General features: G+C 37.1%; 3 pseudogenes; all 3 read right to left on the bottom strand.

Moving 5' to 3' along the window:
- Positions 1 to 7,591: 7,591 nt before the first annotated feature.
- On the bottom strand, positions 7,592 to 8,185 carry LOC149253680 (protein DMR6-LIKE OXYGENASE 1 pseudogene; annotated as a pseudogene).
- A 2,331-nt stretch (positions 8,186 to 10,516) lies between these two features.
- On the bottom strand, positions 10,517 to 11,077 carry LOC149253679 (protein DMR6-LIKE OXYGENASE 1 pseudogene; annotated as a pseudogene).
- A 245-nt stretch (positions 11,078 to 11,322) lies between these two features.
- On the bottom strand, positions 11,323 to 11,982 carry LOC149253678 (protein DMR6-LIKE OXYGENASE 1 pseudogene; annotated as a pseudogene).
- Between the last annotated feature and the right edge of the window lie 13,396 nt (positions 11,983 to 25,378).

Genomic DNA, 25,378 nt, shown 5'->3' with positions numbered 1-25,378 from the left:
CTCTTTCTTACAAAAGAATTTATAAGAATCTGATACTTTTTACCAAGCTGGATGCTATTCATCAACCAGGGACGCTGCAGGGGCAATGAAGGCATCCTCCGAGGGGCCATAAAACGTAGGAATTGATATACGTGCAGCAGATGCATTCGTTACTGCTCGATGTTCAACACTTCTGAATCTACCATTGCTCACAACCTGACAAATTATTAGCATTAATAATAACATTGTCAAATTCTCATTGCTCACAACCTAATAAATTATTAGCATTAGCATTAGCATTAACAATAACATTGTCAAATTTTCAGGAGGAAATAAAGTATTGGATCTGCTCTTGCTCTTGTTAAATACCTGCAGTTGATCTGTTTTGTATGTTCAATGAATGCATGCTTTAGATCAAACTATATTCTGAGGCCTTTACATTCAATGGGTTGCACTCAAAAAATTCCTCCTTGAAGAAAGCAGAAAATGTGATTACAGATTAGTTGATATCTTCTGTCTCTTGAATGAATGAATGGGCTAGATAAAACTGTGTTCTGAGACCTATGCATTTCTGATATGATTGAACCACATGGTTCAGTTTACATCTATGGGAAATCAATGAATTTCTTTCAGAAACGATGTTCAGAAATTAAGAGACCAATATTTGGGATCTAAAATTCAAAATTTGATTGTAGGAAGATGTGGGTGGATTAACCTCTCAAGACCAACCTTTCTAAAAGAGGTATTTAAAATCTTAGGCTATTTATAATTTGTGGGGGAATTTACCTAGATTTTGCAACTATATGAATTACAGTGGCTAAGATAGTGTCTACGTTCTGCTGTCTCTATATATCGGTATTGCGTACCTACTTCCTTGCTTTGAACTATGATTAAGACCTTTTAGGATTCCTTTTACTTTTAACTTCTCCTGTAAGATCTTCCAGGGCCAACCATATGAAGGGTTGGTCTTTCAGGATCTTTCCCTAAAGAGGGATAACGAAGTCTTTGTAAATGGGGTATATCATATGAAACGCGTATCTATCTTTTAATTACTTTTGAATGAAATTTCATTATATGGATATGCCACTGTAATAATATCTTCTAATATCACATAGATAACAATCATAACTTTGAGAGTTACTTCAATTGGTTTAACCATCCGACATAAATAGTAAATACAACTACACACTAGAAAGAACGAACCATCCCACATAAATACAACTACAAACTAGAAAGAACCTACAGAATATGACACTGACATTGTTAGTGATGCCAGTATCAAAGAGAAATGAGGTGCTTTAATGCCCTGATGGGGAAGATGTCATTTCTTCATGTCTTTGTGTTCATAATGGTCCTATCCGTACAAAAACAAATAGGATATATATAAACCCTGGATCTATTAATTGTTGTTTAATTTCCTTTTGATCCCTGTATTCAGGTTTAAGTTAGATTTATGGTACTTGGAACATCTTAAATTGGTACGTGAATGAGTACTTATTTCAAAATTAAGATTTGACACTGTAGACATCACAACGAAAGAGCACAAGTTTTTGTATAAGTTACGTTGAGCTGCTAGTGTAATGGTTTCTTTTCCAAATAAAGAGTTAAGATGGATTTATCCTGAATGGAACTTCATTAGTAAATGGATACTTCTAAAATTCAAATTTGAGATTGATGAAGACCTATTGGACTACTTTTCCTAGGACTGAATTATTACTTCGAGATTGTGCAAATTTCTTGTACTTAAATCTTCTACAATTGTTGAGATGAGCATATTCTTGATTTCTTTTTATGGTTGATATATCCAAGTCCAGTTAGGGTAACTTAAATTTTCTCTGCAGTGCGATGTTCAACTCTAGAAGGCGAGGAATCATTCAGCTGCTGGGAGACATTTTTTGAATTTGAGAAGATGAAGGTTTGATTTTCATAAACATTGATATTTGTTCTGTTTAGCATGTAAGAGTAAGAGGCCAGATTTAAGAAGTGATTATTATATCAGAATAGTTGAAAAGCATTAAGGAACAGAGCATCACGTAATTCTTCACTAAATCTCTTCTGCTTTAAACTTGTTTGCAGGTTTTGAGATTGGAAACCTTCATTGATCCCTCTGCTAAAGCTTGCACAACCTATTCTCTATTATAGTTACTAACCCCTTTTCAGATCACGGGAAGCATTCTTTGACATTTATGTTAGGTTTAAATGGGTGGTGTAATTCTACCCCTGTGGAAACCTGAGGACCAGAGTGCTGTGCAGATTGGAGGTGTCTGCATCAAAACATAAAGGCATACTTTTCTCGTAGAAGAACACTGTTAAAAATTCCATATGTGAGCATAACGCATACTTTGCAAATGCAAAATATGAATATATCTTGCTGTGATATGCTTTGTACACACTAGCTTGAGCACTCTAGTATTGTTCATAGCAAATGAGAAGATCCACTGATCTCCATTGTCCTTCACAAAATACACTACTTATTGAATAACACTGAACTTAAAAATTCTTATGAAGTTTATAAATTTTCAACATAAACACATCAAAATAGTCACTAAATACACCACAATGGCAACCCCAACAACACAGAGATGTTTGACCCTGGCCGAAAACAACCATCCAGCAATTAAGATAGCTAATAAATAGAATTAATACAATTATACCAATCGATGTGATGAAGTATATTCCATGAAATCGCAATGTTTGAGATAACTGCATTTAAGATAGAAAAAAATGCCACAATAATATTTTTGTCCAGACAGAGTACAAACCCTTCGCACAATTCTTTCAGGAAAAAGGATGATATTGAAGAATGTAGCTAAATTAAAGGCATATTTGACCATACCATAGGTGAATAACATAAAATAACCATCCATATACAATTACACCAATTGATATGATGAAGCATATTCCATGAAATTGCAATATCTGAGATAACTACATTGGAGAAAAAATTTTGTCACAATGACATTATTGTCCAGATAGGGTACAAACCCTTCATACCATTCTTTCAGGAAAAAGTATGAGAATGAAGAATGTAGCTATTTCTTAGCTACTATAAAGTAAAGGTGATTTGACTACACCATGGGCGAATAGTATATTAAGAAATAAGTTAACTTCCAGTTCAAAATTTATGCAGAAAACTACAATTTCTCTCTAATATTTACAGATAAAAATAGAATCGAATAAAAATAATTAGGCTATATCCTGCACTAGTACCTCCAAAACATATTCCTATTTTGCACTCTCACAAGATCTGGTAGGGTATTCCAAAGCAATTTCTTTCTGCTCCGCAATCCCTTGTTCAACTAGGCATCAAAAGGAGGTTCTTTCACACCATTCCCTCCCTCTGTTAGAAACCTCTCTTGCAGATAAAACAACAGCAATTTCTGTGGAGCAGAGATCTCTCTAACCTTGCCTTCCAACTCACCTACTCTGGTTTCAAGCTCTCCTGCTCTTTCATTCATTCTTGTATCCAACGGCCTTATGAGCTAATTTTGAATCACCTTCTGTATCATCTGGGACCTCTTATACTCATCCACTTCCTGAAGCCACAGATCTGCGAATTGGAAATATTTCCAGGCCTCGAACCAAGGGCCTCCCATTGTATAATGTATAGCTTTGGGAAGTTCCTTGTCATCAATCTCATTGTGACCAACAAGGAAATTCCAGGTGTAGGGAATGGGTCCAATATCATTGTCATCAAGCCAATTTTGGTGTGTTTATGTTGAAAATTTATAACCTTCATAAGCATTTTTAAGTTCACTGTTATTCAATAAGTAGTGTATTTTGTGAAGGACAATGGAGATTAGTGGATCTTCTCATTTGCTGTGAACAATACTAGACTGCTCAAGCTAGTGTGTACAAAGCATATCACAGCAATATATATTCATATTTTGCATGTGCGAAGTATGCATTATGCTCACATATGGAATTTTTAACAATGTTCGTCTACGAGAAAAGTATGCCTTTATGTTTTGATGCAGACACCTCTAATCTGCACAGCACTCTGGTCCTCAGGTTTCCACAGGGGTAGACTTACACCACCCATTTAAACCTAACAGAAATGTCAAAGAACGCTTCCCGTGATCTGAAAAGGGGTGTGTGCAAGCTTTAGCAGAGGGATCAAATGAAGATTTCCAATCTCAAAACCTGCAAACAAGTTTACAGCAGAAGAGATTTAGTGAAGAATTACGTGATGCTCTGTTCTTGCAAACAATTGCAGTATTTATGAATGCAAACCACTAAATTATTCAGGTTGGGGATGAATAATCTACAGGGGACAACACCAATCTTTAGATTGCCGAAAAGCTAGAAAAGTTGTCTTTATTCCATTATCTCTAATCTTTGATACAAAGAAAAGTCCCTAGATAACTAGCATATCGGCCCTACAATCGCTTCCCTCGGTGTATGGCTCATCTGAGCACATTCTTTATCCCCCTATGACAATTATAAGCACTGGATATACATCTATACCAAACCAGACTCCCGTTTAATGAGCTTAAAAAATGCCAGTGGATTGTGACAGATCTCATTGATGGTATGTCCTTCTGGAATTGCCACAGTTGAGTTGTAGAAGTAGCCTGCCCAGCCTGCCCACCTTCTGTCCACGTTTCCTTGTTAGCACCTATTCCCTGGTTAGTTTTTCTTTCTTCACATCATGTAGTGCGGTTTCTTTCCACTAATCATTCTGCTGAGTTGTAAGGAATCTTAAAAGATAACCACGACTGCAGTTGAGGTTAGCCTAGCTAAACTGTAACTTTACATTAGATTATGCTTATTATCATATTCATTTTAAGTCCATTTGAATATCTATTTGCCCAATACAGCACATGGTCAGTGCTGCCTTGTCCTGCACTCTTCAAATGTAGAACTGCTCGAGGAAGGTTAAGAGAGAGGGCAATCACATCACTGAGGATCATGAAATGAGACGAAGAAAAACAATATTATTAAGAGGATGACGGAAAAGAAAATTGGATATGGAAGTATATGAAGATATAACTAAGACTTTCACACTTAACTTCCAATTCCTATTACCATTTACTTGCCTAATAACATTTCATTCCATGTTCTCTCTTTGACACATGCTAATGTATTACGTAAATAATTTACATAATGTGACCATTGCTATAACGCCATAACACTATGACACCACCCTTGATGGTCAAAAAAATGACAAACATAGCTAAAAACATCCCTTCCTAGGTTCTATCGAAGAATGGTTGTTTAAAATTAAAAACCGATTGCTGAGACCATGAATACAGTCCCACACCAAAGAAATGTAAAGATTCCTAAACCACTTTTCCTAAAAATAAAGAATAAAAAAATAGCAGATTAGTTTCCAGCAGTTATAGTAACCTAAAAGACTTTGATGAATCAAATTTAGTAGTATAAATCAAACCCTTACATGAGTGCTGGGAAAAGCAGATGTTCGAAGCGTTTCCTGTACTTCACTTGACAAATTCTTTTTCGGCTTGCTCAAGATGAATGCAGCTTGATCAGGAGTTGCAGCAATAGAAGTTATTCGATACCCATTGTCCCAACGTCTGTGAATATCTTCACTTGGATAGAAAAAATTAAGCTCAACAGCTTTACTTGGATTTCAATTCAATAAGGAAACAAAAGTGTTGGTTGCTTCCGCCATGAACCTGTTAGGCAATCCTTTATCTTCAACATGTTCCTAGCAATTACCATCATGGTTCTATTATTTCATTTAGGCACCCCATTTTATTGAGGCATATATGGAAGATTCGGCTACTTTGTATGCCTTGGTGCTTTGGTGATCTTTAAAAAATATCTTGAAACATATTCCACTATCCCCTGTCCTCGGACTCTTCATCTTTTTGTCACTGAACTTTTCAGCTTGCATGGCAAATGCAACCTGAACTTTTGTGAAGAATAAAAATAATGCTATCTAATTTTTCAGAACAAAAAGATCACCTGATTTGAAAACCCTGCATTCCTTCACATAACCATACCCCATTGATTTCCAGCAGTTACCATTGATGTCACATAAAATCCCTCTTTTGATTTCCTACTAATCCATTTAAATGGAAAAAAGTCGCTCACTTTATATGATTGTTGTTTATAGAGTGTACCTAAGAAAAATCATGCATCATCAGATCACTACAAGGAAGTTTAGTAAACACTCAAAAGCCTCAGCGTCAAGAGTATTTCCGAGAAGCACAAACATTATCGATATTACTCCAACAGTCCAGAGTAACAATCAATACCCCAACTGCAACAACATGGGTTCCTTTATTTTAGGAACTACTATGGCTAAATCAAACTCCAGCAAACATTTATGCTATTATTTCTTCAACTGAAGGGGATTTTTAATTTCTTCGAGGTTTCCACTGTTTTTTGAAGAGGAGGTTCAGGTATGCTTGGACCTTGGTTAACTGTGTGAAGTAGAGTCTAGGGCGATCAGATTCTACGAGATACCCTAGCCTTTTCGGGTTATCCTTCTCTTTTTTAAAATATTCAACAGGTGATCAATTCCTCATCAGGGTTTGTTTTGGTTTCCCCTTAATTCTCTGTTTCTCTTTCTTACAAAAGAATTTATAAGAATCTGAGACATACTCATCAGGGTCTGTTTTCGTTTGTATATCTTACGGTTTATTTCAGAAGGCTTGTGTAGATCCTTGCCCTCAAAATTCAATATGTTTTAACTATTTCGCTACAGAAATAACAACTGGAACTACAGTAAGTGGTTTCTTGAGCAACATTCTAGGGTTTATCCTGCTATAATATTTGCTTCTCGTGTTTGAGATTTATAAGGTCAGTTCATGGTATAATATTTGCTACTGTTGTCTAAATATTTGAGGGCGGACTAATCTTTGCAATAACAATATAATTTTTTTTTTCATACTCAGCATATAGCACGAGCAGTTAGAGATCCAGCAACATAACCACTAGAATCAACGTAAGCATAACTTCTGTTAGATCGATAGCAGTTTCACGAAATAGTTTTGGTTTCTGATGTGACATAGACACTTTTTTTTTGTTCAACTATTCTGTAATGGTCCCCTGCATAAGGGGGTTGGGCTTTTATGTCAGGTCTCTGTATCATAGGGTTTGTTCTGCGACTGCCATACTTGTCATTAATGTTGTGTAATCGGTTTCTGCATGTTTTGTTTCAAATCGATACTTCTGTAACATTGGGCTAGTTCTGCTATTTGAGCACTAAATGCGTTCACATAAGGCACATGTCAAAGCATGCCAATGCTCTCATACACGCAATTGGCCAATTAGTTACCTAACGGTAGATAGGTCGGTGTTGTTTTGTGTTCTAATTTAGGCTAGACCAGTGGTTTTTTGATAGTTGAGAGTAGGTTTAAATGTGCAAAGATTGGAATTGAAAATAAAATTATGTTCAATAGTTAAAACTATGTAATCATCTTTTATTCATCCAGAGGGCAACGGGTTATTGGATGGTCCAGTGATAGTGATAATGTTGATAATGGCTTCCTTAAATCAAATTCAACAACAAATTTCATTCACCGTTGTTCTCTGCATATTCGATTTTGAAATGGTCCAACACTGTCTTATTCTTTAATTCCTGGCTCCAGAAAATTCTCATGAATTGTCCAAACTTATATCCTTTGTACCAAGCTGGATGCTATTCATCAACCAGGGACGCTGCAGGGGCAATGAAGGCATCCTCCGAGGGGCCATAAAATGTAGGAATTGATATACGTGCAGCAGATGCATTCGTTACTGCTCGATGTTCCACACTTCTGAATCTACCATTGCTTACAACCTGACAAATTATTAGCATTAATAATAACATTGTCAAATTCCCATTGCTCACAACCTGATAAATTATTAGCATTAGCATTAGCATTAACAAAAACATTGTCAAATTTTCAGGAGGAAATAAATTATTGAATCTGCTCTTGCTCTTGTTAAATACCTGCATTTGATCTCCCATATTAACAACGAAAGCGTTGGGTATGGTTTCTACAACAACCCACTTTCCATTTCTGAGTACTTACAGACCACTGACCTCGCCTTGCATTAAAACAGTGATGCCACGTGCATCTGAATGGCGTGGTGTGCCAAGAGTAATATCCGGTTTCAGGCATGGAGGATAGTACATTATATCCATGAGTTGGGTATGTTTTCCGAAGATTCTATCCAAGTAACTGGAATCGAGCCCTAGAGCTTCGGAAACGGCAGCCAGCAGCCTTAAAATCAGAGCTCTCACCTTCATAGCTTAGTTGCCTGCGATCTCTCTGTATAAAAGCATATGCAAGATAAGTACTTGTTGTTGTTGCAATATCGTTCCTCCAGAGTTTGGACTTCTTTTAGTTACCCTCTATTGAATCTGGCATGCTCGGTCTTCCACGGGCATTTCGAAGAATTCTTTGGCAATTTCCATCATGCTTTTCATGGTTCCTTCTAGTACGCCATGGTTCACTATCTGCACTCACTTAGATCAACCAGAAGATATGTGGCCATAAAAAAGAATAGTACATACCCTCAGATATGAAACTTGAACCAGTCACTAGATCTTATTAACACATCAGACTGACATTAAAAATATAGATTAAATAATCCTACAACTCTGAAAGTAATAGCTTCAAAAACTTCAGGAATGGAAAACTGATAAGAAATATTCTAGAATATCCATGGCAAGATTAATTTGTAACATAGGGCCTTTTTGGTGTGCATAGAGGAGAATCCAGAGATATTAAAAGAAAAGCACTGGCAAGAGAAGGGGGATTAAAGTATGATGTACCTCGAAAAAGCCATCTTCCACGCACGGATGGTGGATTTCTTCAACTACCCTTGTTCTGTTGGGGCCATCCAGGTCCTAGAGATCCACCATCGGAATGCTCTGAGAGTAAGACACATCAGACTGGTGGGGGCATTCACTGGGAGGCAGGATATATTTATCTTGAACATGAAGATGATTTATTCCATTGGACAGCAGCTTTTCGACAGCATTCACATCCTGGGTCAGGACATCTTCCATTGTAGACAACGTATTTCTTTCTTGAGTGTTGTAAAATTGGCAGTGGCACCTACCTATTGCTGTGAAAAACTAAGCTTCGATTTGCACACCAGAAATAGGATATTGGATGATGGGCAAAAGAAGAGTGAACATTTAAGTGCGTGCATGTAGATCTCTGCAAATGAATTGAAAATACATCCCCATGTTAAAGTTTTCAATATACACTATATAGTTTTACTACTATTTTTTACTCTGTTTCTTTTAATTTTCAGAATCGAAAGAGAGGATGAATTGCGTTTAATAAATAGCAAAAGAATTTAAAAGAAGAATTATAAATTCTGATTATGTCGTTCAAATTCACGGCAAGAGCCAATTGGCATTGTTTTCAATTTTCTGAATGTGCTACGCATGGCTGTAGCGGTGCACAAGTTAGCCCAAGAAGTGAAGATTTCACAAGAGTTGCAGGCTTTGGAAGATAAGTCAGAGTGGAAAATGAGAATCCTTACAAGGTTTGGGCCATCCCCATAATGTACAAAGTTCGAATTTTGGGCTATATCAATGGTTTTGTTAGGGTTTTTGAGGGGTTTCGGTGGATTTTATTTTTGTTTATTTGCTTCTTTGGGTTTCTTCGAAGACCATGTAATAATCCTGTTGATGGTAGAGCTATATGCTGGTAACTGTCCCTGGGCTTGGTATTTGATGTTCTGTAAACTTGTCTGCTTTCTTATCTGGATCTCTGTTGCTCTCAATGAGCTCTCTGTTGATCTCTATAATTGCAAGCTGAATATGCACTATACGGTTTTACTATCTGATTGTTATGGTTTCTTCCGTAAGTGTTTTTAAAAATGACACATTTCACAAAATAGTTTTGGTTTCTGATGTCACATAGACACTTTTTTTTTGTTCAACTATTCTGTAATGGTCCCCTGCATAAGGGGGTTGGGTTTTTACATCAGGTCTCTGTATCGTAGGGTTTGTTCTGCGACTGCCATACTTGTCATTAATGTTGTGTAATGGGTTTCTGCATGTTCTGTTTCGAATCGATACTTTTGTAACATTGGGCTGGTTCTACTGATTGAGAACTAAATGCCTTCACATAAGGCACATGTCAAAGCATGTCAATGCTCTCGTACACGCAACTGGCCAATTAGTTTCCTAGCGGTAGATAGGTCGGTGTTGTTTTGTGTTGTAATTTAGGCTAGACCAGTGGTTTTTTGATGGTTGAGAGCAGGTTTAAATGTGCAAAGATTGGAACTGAAAATAAAATATGTTCAATAGCTAAAACTATGTAATGATCTTTTATTCATCCAAAGGGAAACAGGGTTATTGGATGGTCCAGTGATAGTGATAATGTTGATAATGGCTCCCTTAAATCAAATTCAACAACAAATTTCATTCACCGTTGTTCTCTGTATATTCGATTTTGAAATGGTCCAACACTGTCTTATTCTTTAATTCCTGGCTCCAGAAAATTCTCATGAATTCTCCAAACTTATATCCTTTGTACAGAGCCGGATGTTGTTCATCAACCAAGGACGCTGCAGGGGCAATGAAGGCATCATTTGAAGGGCCATAAAACGTAGGAATTCATATACGTGCAGTAGATGCATTTGTTACTGCTCGATGTTCCACACTTCTGAATCTCCCATTGCTCACAACCTGATAAATTATTAGCATTAATAATAACATTGTCAAATTCTCGTTGTTCACAACCTGATAAATTATTAGCATTAGCATTAGTATTAACAATAACATTGTCAAATTTTCAGGAGGAAATAAAGTATTGGATCTGCTCTTGCTCTTGTTAAATACCTGCAGTTGATCTCCCATATTAACAACGAAAGCGTTGGGTATGGGTTCTACGACAACTCACTTTCCATTTTTGAGTACTTGCAAACCACTGACCTCGCCTTGCATTAAAACAGTGATGCCACGCGCATCTGAATGGCGTGATGTGCTAAGAGTAATATCTGGTTTCGGACATGGAGGATAGTACATTTTATCCATGAGTTGGGTGTGTTTTCCAAAGATTCTGTCCAAGTAACTAGAATCGAGCCCTAGAGCTTCAGAAATGGCAGCCAGCAGCCTTAAAATCAGAGCTCTCACCTTAATAGCGTTGCTGCCTACGATCTCTCTGTATAAAAGCATATGCAAGATAAGTACTTCTTGTTGTTTCAATATCGTTCCTCCAGAGTTTGGACTTCTTTTATTTACCCTCTAATGAATCTGGCATGCTCGGTCTTCCACGGGCATTTCGAAGAATTCTTTGGCAATTTCCATCATGCTTTTCATGGTTATTTACCCTCTATTGAATCTGGCATGCTCGGTCTTCCATGGGCATTTCGAAGAATTCTTTGGCAATTTCCATCATGCTTTTCATGGTTATTTACCCTCTATTGAATCTGGCATGCTCGGTCTTCCACGGGCATTTTGAAGAATTCTTTGGCAATTTCCATCATGCTTTTCATGGTTCCTTCTGGTACGCCATGTTTCACTATCTGCACTCACTTAGATCAACCAGAAGATATGTGGCCATAAAAAAGAATAGTACATACCCTCAGATATGAAACTTGAACCAGTCACTAGATCTTATTAACACATCAGACTGACATTAAAATTATAGATTAAATAATCCTACAACTCTGAAAGTAATAGCCTCAAAAACTTCAGGAATAGAAAACTGATAAGAAATATTCTAGAATATCCATGGCAAGCTTAATTTGTAACATAGGGCCTTTTTGGTGTGCATAGAGGATAATCCAGAGATATTAAAAGAAAAGCACTGGCAAGAGAAGGGGGATCGAAGTATGATGTACCTGGAAAAATCCATATTTCTCGCACGCATGGCGGATTTCTTCAACTACCCTTGTTCTGTTAGGGCCATCCAGGTCCTGGAGATCCACCACCGGAATGCTCTCAGAGTAAGACACCTCAGACAGGTGGGGGCGTTCACTGGGAGGTAGGATATATTTATATTGAACTTGAAGATGATTTATTCCATTGGACAGTAGCTTTTCGACAGCATTCACATCCTGGGTCAAGACTTCTTCCATTGTAGATGGCATATTTCTTTCTCGAGTGCTGTAAAATTGGCAGTGGCACCTACCTATTGCTGTGCAAAACTAAACTTCGATTCGCACACCAGAAATAGGATATCGGATGATGGGAAAAAGAAGAGTGAACATTTAAGTGTGTGCGTGTAGATCTTTGCAAATGAATTGAAAAGACATCCCCATGTTAAAGTTTTCAATATACACTATATAGTTTTACTTCTATTGTTTACTCTCTTTCTTTTAATTTTCAGAATCGAAAGAGAGGATGAATTACGTTTGAATAGCAAAAGAATTTGAAAGAAGAATTATAAATTTTGGTTATGTTGTTCAAATTCACAGCAAGAGCACTTTGGCATCATTTTCGATTTTCTGAATGTGCTATGCATGGCTGTAGCGGTGCACAAGTTAGCCCAAGCAGTGAAGATTTCACAAGAGTTGTAGGCTTTGGAAGACAAGTCAAAGTGGAAAATGAGAATCCTTACAAGGTCTGGGCCATCCCCATAATGTACAAAGTTCGGAATTTTAGGCTATATCAGTGGTTTTGTTAGGGTTTTTGAGGGGTTTCGGTGGATTTTATTTTTGTTTATTTGCTTCTTTGGATTTCTTCAAAGACCATGTAATAATCCTGTTAATGGTAGAGCTATATGTTGGTAAGTGTCCCTGGGCTTGGTATTTGATGTTCTGTAAACTAGTCTGCTTTTTGATCTGGATCTCTAGTGCTCTCGATGAGCTCTCTGTTGATCTCTTTAATTGCAATCTGAATATGCACTATACGGTTTTACTATCTCATCGTTATGGTTTCTTCCGTAAGTGTTTTTAAAAATGACACGTTTCACGAAATGGTTTTGGTTTCTGATGTAACATAGACACTTTTTTTTGGTTCAACTATTCTGTAATGGTCCCCTGCATAAGGGGGTTGGGTTTTTATGTTAGGTCTGTGTATCATAGTGTTTGTTCTGCCACTGCCATACTTGTCATTAATGTTGTGTAATGGGTTTCTGCATGTTCTATTTCGAATCGATACTTCTGTAACATTGGACTGGTTCTGCTATTTGAGCACTAAATACATTCACATAAGGCACATGTCAATGCTCTCGTACACACAATTGGCCAATTAGTTGCCTAACAGTAGATAGGTCGGTGTTGTTTTGTGTTGTAATTTAGGCTAGACCAGTGGTTTTTTGATGGTTGAGAGTAGGTTTAAATGTGCAAATATTGGAATTGAAAATAAAATTATGTTCAATAGTTAAAACTATGTAATCATCTTTTATTCATCGAGAGGGCAACGGTTTTATTGGATGGTCCAGTGATAGTGATAATGTTGATAATGGCTCCCTTAAATCAAATTCAACAACAAATCTCATTCAACGTTGTTCTCTGCATACTTGATTTTGAAATGGTCCAACATTGTCTTATTCTTTAATTCGTTGCTCCAGAAAATTCTCATGAACTCTCCAAACTTATATCCTTTGTACCGAGCCAGATGATGTTCATCAACCAAGGATGTTGTAGGGGCAATGAAGGCGACGCATGGTCGATTTCTTCAACTACCCTTGTTCTGTTAGGTCCATCCAGGTCCTGGAGATCCACCACCAGAATGCTCTTAGAGTAAGACACCTCAGACAGGTGGGGGCGTTCACTGGGAGGCAGGATATATTTATCTTGAACTTGAAGATGATTTATTCCATCGGACAGCAGCTTTTCAACAGCATTCACATCCTGGGTCAGGACATCTTCCATTGTAGATGGCATATTTCTTTCTCAAGTGCTGTAAAATTGTCAGTGGCACCTACCTAGTGCAGTGCAAAACTAAGCTTCGATTCGCACACCAGAAATAGGATACGGATGATGGGAAAAAGAAGAGTGAAAATTTAAGTGCGTGCATGCAGATCTCTGCAAATGAATTGAAAAGACATCCCCATGTTAAAGTTTTCAATATACACTATACAATTTTACTACTATTTTTTACTCTTTCTTTTAATTTTCAGAATCGAAAGAGAGGATGAATTACGTTTAATAAATAGCAAAAGAATTTAAAAGAAGAATTATAAATTCTGGTTATGTTGTTCAAATTCACGGCAAGAGCCAATTGGCATCATTTTCGATTTTCTGAATGTGCTATGCATGGCTGTAGCGGTGCACAAGTTAGCCCAAGCAGTGAAGCTTTCACAAGAGTTATAGGCTTTAGAAGACAAGTCAGAGTGGAAAATGAGAATCCTTACAAGGTCTAGGCCATCCCCATAATGTACAAAGTTCGGAATTTTAGGCTATATCAGTTGTTTTGTTAGGGTTTTTGAGGGTTTTTGGTGGATTTTATTTTTGTTTATTTGCTTCTTTGGATTTCTTCAAAGACCGTGTAATAATCCTGTTGATGGTAGAGCTATATGCTGGTAATTGTCCCTGGGCTTGGTATTTGATGTTCTGTAAACTAGTCTACTTTTTGGGCTTGGTATTCGATGTTCTGTAAACTAGTCTGCTTTTTTATCTGGATCTCTGTTGCTCTCGATTAGCTCTCTGTTGATCTATTTAATTGCAATCTGAATATGCACTATATGGTTTTACTATCTCATCGTTATGGTTTCTTCCATAAGTGTTTTTAAAAATGACACGTTTCAAGAAATAGTTTTGGTTTCTGATGTCACATAGACACTTTTTTTTGGTTCAACTATTCTGTAATGGTCCCCTACATAAGGGGGTTGGGTTTTTATGTCAGGTCTCTGTATCATCAGGTTTGTTCTGCGACTGCCATACTTGTCATTAATGTTGTGTAATGGGTTTCTGCATGTTCTGTTTTGAATCGATACTTCTGTAACGTTGGGTTGGTTTTGTTGTTTCAGCACTAAATGCATTCACTTGGCCAATTAGTTGCCTAACGGTAGATAGGTCGATGCTGTTTTGTGTTGTAATTTAGGCAAGACTAGTGGTTTTTTGATGGTTGAGAGTAGGTTTAAATGTGAAAAGATTGGAATTTTAGGCTATCTAAGCGGTTTTGTGATTAGACCCATCTCTAGTATCTCATGGCAACTCAAGCTCAAGCCTCAGTAAACAACCATCAAGAGCATTCTGACTCTTTCTGCACCCCTAGTTAAAATGCCACTCAGTTCTTGCTGCGTTAGCTCTTTTAAGTCATTCTCTTTCCTCTCCATTTTCAATTACAAGCCCACCTTCAATCGCATAAAACATTCATACTCTTTCAGTCAATGTACACCCGATTCAATTACCCACAACTTCAACCCCTTCTAGATCACCTTCAAAAACCTGGGTATTTCTCAGTTGATATATGCACAGCACAAAAACAACATTCTCAAGGATATGGGTAAGCATACTCTGTCAATGGCATCCATGCTCTTGTTCACCTCTCTGATTCAACAAGTCCAATTGACACCATCTTTAGCAATTACCCAAATCCTGAACTCAGACTTTCAATCCAACATGGCCTCAAAAGAGCCAGAGGCATACAAACATTAAGACCTTAAATTATTGACAAAATGTAGGCCACCATTATACCATTTAATGGGAGAATAATGAGTACCTATCAACATCATTACCATAGGTTTCTCCCATAAAATGGTTTTGGGGTCAATGTCAATAGTGAAAATATCATCTACATAATAATCAACATTTTTTATATCCACTTCTAATGGGATTGAATTTGAAGAGCCACACTTGATTCTTTAAGACAATTTAAGTACATATAGGTTATAGTTTTAATGTTATAGTTAATGTGTTAGGTATTAAAGTTTATGTCTTGTAACATTTTAGGAGTTACATTGTGTTTATGATGAGAGTGTACTAGGGGTCATAATTTTTAGAATTCATTGTGTTAAAAATCATATTGCACTATGGTTTACTTAATAATAGAGTTATTCCCTTAAGGATTATAAGGTATAAATGCCATTTTTTCTTAATGGTAATAGTGGTTAGAAGTTGCATTTTGGAAGGGTTTGCAATTCTCCAAGAGTGATCAAAGTATATTATGGTTTATATGGGATATGGGACATATAAGTATTTTGACTTTCATAATGGTTTTTGGTTAAGACACATTGTATTTGATATTATAGTGACCATAGTGGTGAAAGGTTACATTAAAGAGGGAAAAAATTAGTGGGGCTAATATATAGTGCAATATATATGAATATTTAATAATAAATTCATTATAAGTATTTTTATTCTTCATGAAAGTATTTTTTTGTTGTATTTGCGTTCTTCAATTTATGCCTTATGGTGTTTGCTTTGCAACATCTGGTGCAAATGCTAGTAATAATAAAGAGATTACAGATCGAAGCATGGGATTGGGGAAATAAATGGCATGGTTGTCTAATCGAATTCTAATTACAAATATGATTAATTCATTTTCATGTAAATTGACTTTAGTATTATTTATCCCACGTTGTTTGCACATGTTTATGTACAATTAAGTTCTTTGTATATAGAAATGTTACAATCATTTACCCTAGAGTTTAAATTATATTCAGTGTAAGGCATTCCTTGGGCATGGTCACTTGCATCCGTGACAGAAAAATTATTTACATAATGGGTCATAAAAAGTGAAAAAAAAACATGTAAGAAAACATGCTAACATTAAATTTTCTCATAAAGTCTGAGAAATCTTCCTATTTAGAATTTAAAAAAAAAAAAGAAATTTGAAGAACATATGATAAAAATATAATAGGTTTTCTTTATTGCACATTCTGAAAACTGAGCTACCCAAAACAAAGCAGTAATTTCCCCTTATTTCAATTATATGATAGAAAACATAAAAATAATAGAGAGATGGAAGATCAGCAAACACTCATACACAGACCAACCTTTGACCTCAAGTGGGCCATAGCCTTACACAACTAGTAGAGCCAGGTGAAAATTTACATTCTTCAATTCCCTTTGGCTCCATTATTCCCTTAGTTTCCATAAAATTCTCCAATCTCATGTTTTCATGCAACTTCATTAGCCTAGAAATTGATTTATTATCATTCTGGTGAGTGTAGTCGGGCCATATGTATTCAGAGTATGTGAAGTGGAAGGCACAAGAGAGAAAGTATGATCCCCAACTTCATAGTTGGAGCCCACCTCCAATTTATTTCCAGGTGATTTGAGAATGATGACTCCAAGGAAAATCTTAGCAATTAAATAATTAATGCCACAACATTCTAGTAGTACTATAAAGCATTGAAATGTACAATAGGGTCTGCAATATTTAATGGTGATGAAGTTCATCCTCAAAATCAGTAGCCATGGATGCGGCTGCGCGCTGATGTCACCACTTATAAAAAGATCAAAAGAAATAGTTAGCTTAGCAAATTCGTATGAAAAATCATGGTATGGTCACGATACGGTCTAGATTAATAGGCTAGAGGCAATCATAGATTTCGCTGTGCAAGTGACATAATAATTATATATCTATGATCGAATAATTCTTATTTGTAAATAATATTTAATATTTAAATTTTATAATGAGAAATTTAATGAGATAGAGAAAACATAAAAGCCTATTTATGATCCAGAAATTAAGAGGAATAAGTGAAAATATAGATGAAAATTTATTGAGAGTCATAGAGATACGATGAAGAAATTTCATAGATTGATTTGAACCAAAAATATAATTATTACTATTTTGTCATAATTATTACTACATATGGTTTATGACTAGATATGATTTTATATTGTGACCATTTGTACAATACCACAAGAAATTTTGTTTATATTATTTTTTTCCGTAATTTCTTCGGTACCATGCTTCATTAATATTTTTAAAACCGAACAATTGGTATCATAGGTTTGGTGAAAGAAGCGCTAGTGTGCTATGTGGAAATATGAGCAAGAAATGTGAGCAATCTGTTGTGTGAGGACTACTCATAAGTGATTGAGTTAAAGTCTGCATGGAAGAGTGACCCTATGTGGGGGAGTGTATATCAACATGGAGAAATCAGATATGTGGTATCATTTGCAACCAAGTCTTGGTAGCATGAAATCGTGGCTTGTTCAACTCTGTGATATGTTAAGTACGTGTGATATGTCAAGGAGTGGAGCAACACACGTGGAGAAGCATGGAAAACATGTGACCCGTAGTGTGGATCTATAAAGTGGATCTATGGAGTGTAACAATGACATTTCAGAGTCGATATTGAAATCTTTCATGTTCAATGGAGAGAAACAAATTACGAATAGAAGAAAAGGTTTTGATCAGTATGGTTGGTACATTAGCGTTGGCTTCATTTTAGTGGAAGTATTCAAGGGAAAAAATTATATATAAGAATCTATTCGAATATCTTATTCCTTCAATTGAAATATTCAGTGTCCATGATTACTTTATTAGTGGTGTGATGCCCACAGTGTAGGTATTTCTCTACATTATGACGAAAGTGTTTGCATAAAGCATATTCAAATGCAACATGACCATCTTGATTGCAGAGATGAAAATTGTTCAATGCATTTTTTAAGGAGTGTTTTGTTTTTTATAATATAGAAATGCTTCTTATTTGTTAAGAGATGAACAAAAAAATTTCATCTTCAAATGAAGGGTTGTTCCATTCAAATGTTGTTGAATTTACTAACTCATCTTCAAATGAGGAGCTATGCCATCAAAATGCTATTGAATTTACTAACTTTGTTATTTGTTAGATGATAATTAATCTTCCCGAAGAATCCTTTAGTGGTGGTCAACAATTTTAAGATGGAGCTATCTATGCTAAAATTATAGTTATTGAAAAATGCATGGACTCAATAATATCAAGCCTAAAAGGATACAATCATTCCTATTATGATGTCCAAGAAGAATATATTAGAGTTTATTTTTGCAAGGGTTTTGATTTGCGCAAAGTTGAATAGTAAGTGTTTTGACTTCAAAGACAGTGGGATGATGTCGTGTTATAGAGATGGGTCATGGCATGAGCTATGTTAGCTTATTTCATCGAGCTGGAGCATTTTGTAAAGCCATTGGTAGTTGCACCTTCGAATTGTAAGAACTCGAAGTACAAGTATGCTTGTTGTTGTGAGAAACGTTTTTTTCAAATTCCAATTTCAAGTAGTGCTACCAAAGGACTCCAATAGAATTCAATGTTCCAACCAAGGCTACATGGAGGAACATAAAATATTTTTCATATATGAGAAGCATCCTTGTTGTCATAGGTGTCTTATGAATGTCAACCATGTCTTGTGAAGTTTAGGAGGAAACTTGAGGTGATGACAATAAAGGTTTGGATTGAAAACTTGAGATTGTTGCAGAGGGTTGTGCATTGGTTTGGTTTGAAGTAATCAAATAGATAATGGTACAGTCTCATCATTACAGGAGGATCAAATGCAAAAATAGATGCAATAATAAAAGCAATCAAATTTGAAGGTATGTGCCTAAATGGGTGAAATTTGGGAAATACTTTGGTTTTCTTATGCTTAGGTGTTATTATTGCCACAATGTCTTACCCAATATCAAGATGCATGGAATTTATAATATCAAGCCTAAGAGGATATAGTCATTCATATTATAATGTCCAAGAAGAATACAGTAATGATTTTTTTTGGCACTATGCAAATTGCAAGGGTTTTGATTCATTCAAAGTTCAATAGAAAGTGTTTTGAGTTCAAAGACAGTACAATTTTCAAGGCCTCGAGTTGGAGAGCGCCCAAGAGAGTAAAAAAACTAGGAAAGTGGGTGCAGGCGCACCCATGATGTGTGATGGGTGTGCAAAAAAGTGTTCAGTTAAAGCATTTGGTTAAAGGCGACTCAGGCGGAAGTGCATTCGGTTAAAGGTAACGAGTGTGAGGAGATTCAGTTAAAAGTTTCTCATTAAAGGTTTGTGTTGTTGGGAAGTTCGGTTTAAGGCATCGGGCGTGCTATAGTGGGTAGGTGCCCACCCAACGCAACGGGCGTGTGGACATTATACAAGTGCGAGAATGATGGAGCGAATAAGCAAACAAGTTGGATGAGTCGGGTAGAAGATGGACGAGTCGGGTGGGTGAACCAACAGGTCGGTTCATGTGGAGAAATAAAATATGGGCGCAGGCATGTTTGCATTCAAGTTGGATGGGCATATGTATGGGCGGGTCAATCCATGGGAAGTCCAAAGGTCATGACCCTTGGAGAAATTACAACGATGGGCAGCATATATATTAGAGCATGGGCAAGTTGTTGGAAGGCAAAAAGCAAGAAGAACTCACAAGTTAAGACCTGAATGAGGAGGGCGAGCGAACATAAAATGCAGACCAAGTGAGATGCAATGAAGGTGGTTAGAGCGGGCTCAGCAGGTCGATATGCAAGGCTCTAACATATCGTTGGTCGAGATTGGGGTTCCCCACAATCCAGGTCAAGTATACATTGCACAGTGAAGCGTTGGGTGGCTACAGTATGACAGACCGACTGTCAGTAAAAAGTGAATGGTAGGACAATGCGGGTGGACCATAGCATAGACAGGTCATTGTCAGAATAAAAACATGATGACAGCTTGAGTGCCGCAGGAAGAGTTTGGTGTGGCACTGCATGACCGTAGTGCGGAGGTTGGGCCACAAGCTGATGGGTGGTGAATGATACTATGGGTCGTTATGAAATGAATGGTGGGATGCAATTAGTATTAGAGTGAATGTAGGCCATCGGTAGGCCTACACGAAGGAAGCGATCAGGCAGAACATGTAGGGGCCAAACAAGATTGTAAAAGACTTATATTTTTTTTAAATATAATGCTAGAATTGATTTAAGAGTTGGGTAGACCTATCTGTGCATTTCTCCTCCCATTTTATATGTGTGTACATTTTTTACTGATGATTTTTATTTCCACTATGTAAGAAGATAAATGTTTAAATATAATTGAAGTATATTTCACTGCATAAGACTTAGAAGAAAATTGGTTAAGTGTGAACGTTAGGCATAGTCCAAGAACCGTAGTAGTAAGAAAATGAAAATGTTTGTTGGTGTCGCACCTTGCCCACAAGTGGAAATTAAGTCCCCACTAGTGTGGGGGTGTGAAAGTTGGTGTCAAAGTCCACTTTATAGAAAAAAGGCTTTGAAAATTGAAGGAGGAATATGACAACAATGGTTGCAGTTGGTATTGAAGTATGGCATTGTATAGTTGGTCGCAGTGCAACATTAGGGAGTTTGGCATGGACAAGACAACATGTCAGGCCCAAAGGAAATGGTGAAGTGTATGGTCTTGACACGTTTACAAGAAAAACTAATGGTGGACAATGTAAAGGAACCAGTGACAAGTGAATCAAGCATGAATGCTGAAGCAATTTTCATTAAAAAAGTGTTGGTCCATATTGGTGAAATGTCTTTAGAGATCGATGCGTTGAAAGTTGAGAATTATGGACTTGGATATAAGTTCCCAAATCAGGAAGAGGAACATGGCAACCATAAGGAACGATATGAGTAACTTGAGTGGATGTGTGCACAAAATGTGAATGAGGTCAAGGAATTTGAAGCTACGAAGGATCAAGAATTAGATAATACTACAAAGTTGCAGAAGAGTCTTGATGAGTCTCTCAATGATATTACAATATTGAAGAAAGGAGTTGGACATGGACCAATTAGTGGGATTTCCCATATTAAAATCAAGGAACCCAATTATTATGATGGTATGAGGAGTGCAAAGACACTTGGGAACTTTTTATGGGATATGGAGCAATACTGGGAATGCTTGGGTCTTCGTAATGAAGAGGACAAGGTGAAGGTGGTTTCTCAATTCCTTACAAAGGATGTCAATATGTGGTGGAGGAGGAGAGTGGATCGGATTGCTCATGGTGATGCTGAGGACATCTCTACTAGGAAGAAATGAAGGAAGCACCACAAACTCACTTTAGCCCACGAGATGAGACTTAGGATGCAAGGACGATGATCAAGTACATTAAGAAAATCGGGAGTCTACAAACATATCAACATGAATTTGCGAGTGTGGTCTTGGAGCTACCTAACATGGTGGATAAATACAAGGTCTTCAAATTCATCATTAGGTTGAAACCTTGGGCACACAATGAGGTGAAGAGGAAAAAGATCAAAACACTTAAGAAGGAATTTGTTGCAATTGATATATTAATGGACCACTATGATGAAGGGAATGAATAGAAGAAAAAGAAGTCTGACAAGTAGAAAGAGAAGTCTTCAAAGGAGGATAATGTGAAAGTAGGTGGAAAACTGAAGGCAAAGAAACCTTTGAAATGTTGGTTGTTCGGGAGGATCACATAGTGAAGAATTGTCCTTCAAAACCAGTAGTGGCAGCTCTTGTACAAACTGAAGGAAAGAAGAAGGATGAACCAATAGTTGTGATGATGTAGATATTAGGTGCTATAACAGTTATGGAGGTTGTCCTAAAGTGCAATCCCGAGAGGAATAGATTGGAGTATCTAGACATGAAGTTAGGCAGGGAACATTCCTCACCATGGTGGACAACAGTGAATCCCATAACTTCATTAGAGAAGAGGCAGCAAGGAAATTTGGTTTAAAATGTGTGCCAACTCAAGCTCATCTTAGGGAGTGAATTCTCCACCAAACAAAGTTATTGGTGTTGTAGATAATGCAGAGGCACACATTGGTGAGTGGCTTGGGAAAGTCAACTTCACAGTTGTGCGGATGGATGATTATGAAGCAGTTCTAGGGAGGAATTTATGAAACAATATGAAGCTATGATGGTGTCACATTTTAAGAAGTTGTATATTTTGAATGGACGGGAGGATGAACGATTGGGTATTCCTACCATGGCTGCTATGACAGGTGGATATAAGTTGAAAACAATGGATGTTAAATAAATTAAGCAGGATGAAGAAGTATATGAGAGGTTAAACATTGTGGAGTCAAAACTCATAGAGAATGCAAAGATTATGTGAGAATTCTCTATCAACGTCATGAACTTGACACTTAGACTAGAGGCAATGGAGGATAACAGGGATGTGAGATCAAAGACTCAAGAGGACAGTCGGAAAGCATACATGAAAATTTTGGAAGATGAGGATCCCATCCCATGGATTGAGATGTTGGACAAGGAGAATGGAAGGCCTTCAACATTTCCATCCCCTCCCTCTTTCTAGACTTAGCATGGGGATAGAGATTGTTATCCCCTGCCCATGATAATGAGACCCTTTGAGATGATGAGACGACTTTGGAGATGAGATAAATGTGATTGCAAGTAGGATGCGATGATATTCATGATGATGTGAGATGCATGCATTCTTGTGGAAGAGATGCTACGGTTGGAATAGCTACCCAACTAGTCACTATCACAGGGGGATCTAGCACATGAGATTCTTGCACAATTATGATGGGATATAGACATAGAGCAAGTAATGGTAAACACTATCTGGGTGCCCATATATGGAGATGATTATCTTGAAAATAGATTTTGTTGAGATGGTGTTGTCGAGGATGAAAACCTTTTTAAAATGGACGAGGATGGTAAGGAATTGAGTTGGCAAGCACCCAAGATAGTCAAAAAATTGAGAACATGGGTGCGGGTGCACCCATGATGTGTGACAGACATGCGGAAGAGCATTCGATTAAAGGTGACTTGGGTGGAGGCGTTCGGTTAAATATGACTTGGGTGAAAGTGCATTTTGTTAAATGTGACAAGCATGCAAACATTTGATTAAAAGCGTCCGATTAAGGGTATGTGTAGTTGGGAATTTTTGTTAAAGGCATCAGGCATGCTGTAATGGGTGGCTGCCCACCTAACGTGATAGGAATACAAACATTACACAAGTGCAATGATGATGGAGACACCAGACGACAAGTCGGATTAGTCAAGTAGAGGATGGACAAGTCGACCAGGTGAGAGACATGGTGAACTGACAAGTCCGTTTTTGTGGAGAAATAATATACGTGTGCAGGCATGTTGGATTTTAGGTCAGCTGGGAATATATATGGGTGGCCCGACCCATGGATAGACCAAAAGAGGCGTTCCTTGGAGAAATCAAAATAATGGTAAGAATATATATTAGAGCGTGGGAAAGTTGTTGGAAGGCAGGAAGCAAGCCAAACTCATAATTTCAAAGCTAAACGAGGAGGGCGAGTGAACATATAATGAATACTAGGTGAAAGGAAACGAAGGCAGGTTGAGTGGGGCTCCATAGGCTGAGCAGCAAGGCTGTGACATATTAACACATTGATGGCTGATTTGTGCTTCCCCATAGTCCAAGTCAGGTATACGCTACATGAAAAAGTGTTGGGTGGCCTCAGTGTGGAAGATTAACCATCAGCAGAACATGAGATGGTAGGACAGTGCAAGAAGACCGCAATGCAGACAAATCGCTATGGGAAGAATGACATGACGACAGCTTGAGTTCTGTAGGCAGAGTTGGGTGTAGCACTACATGACCACAGTGTGGAGGTTGGGTCATAGGCCATTAGGTGGTGAGCGAGATTGTGGGTCGCTTTGAACTGAACAGTGGGTTATGGGTAGTGTTAGAGTGAATGTAGGCCATGGGTAAGGCTGCAAAAAGGAAATGCTTAAGAAAAACATGCAAGGGTTGCACAAGACTGTAAAAGAATTTTAATTTTGTAAAATATAATGGCATAATTGATTTAAGAGTTGGGAAAACTTATATGTTAGTTTCCCCTCCCATTTTATATGTGTGTACATTGTTTATTGATGATGTTTATTTCTTCTGCATAAGAAACTAAATATTTAAATATAATTGAAGTAAATTTTGTTGCATAACACTTAGAAGAAAATAGGTTAAATGTGAAGGTTAGGCATAGTTTGAGAACCATAGTAGTAATAAAACGAAAAGTTTTATCGGTGCCACACCCTGCCCACAAGTGGAAATTAAGTCACCACTAGAGCAAGGGCGTGACAAGGATGGTGTCATGTTATAGATATGGGTCATGGCATGAGCTATGTTCGTTTGTTGTTGTTTAGATAGAGCATTGTGTGGAGCCATTGGTAGCAATGCCTTTGAATTGTAAGAAGCCAAAATACAAGTAGGTTTTCCCTTGTGAGAAAAGTTTTTTTCAAATTCCAATTTCAAGTAGTGTTACGTAACAAATTCCATACAATTCAATGTTCCTCACAAGACTACATGGAGGAACATGAAATATGTTTCATATATGAGAAGCATCCTTATCATCACAATTGTCTTATGAATTCCAACAATGCCTTGTGAAGTTGAGGAGGAAACTAGAGGCAATGGAAACAAAGGTTTGGGTTGAAAACTTGAGATTATTGCAGAGGTCTACGTATTGGTTCAAAGCAATCAAATAGATAATCATGCAGTCTCATCATTAGAGGAGGATCAAACAAAAATCAGCTATAAAAATAAAATTGATCAAATTTAAAGGTGTATGCCTAAATGTGTGAAATTTGGCAATACTTTGGTTATCTTAGGCCTAGATGTTATTATTGACACATTCTCTTACCAAAGAAAAATATTGTCTGATTTAATGAGAGGCCATCATGGAGAATAAAAGTCTTGAAAAAGTCAT

The sequence above is a fragment of the Pinus tabuliformis genome, chromosome 7, assembly GCF_031772625.1.
Source record: "Pinus tabuliformis cultivar Carrire ecotype Pingquan chromosome 7, CPIR1, whole genome shotgun sequence".
Taxonomy (NCBI): Eukaryota; Viridiplantae; Streptophyta; class Pinopsida; order Pinales; family Pinaceae; genus Pinus; species Pinus tabuliformis.
This window is presented reverse-complemented; position numbering and strand designations above follow the sequence as displayed.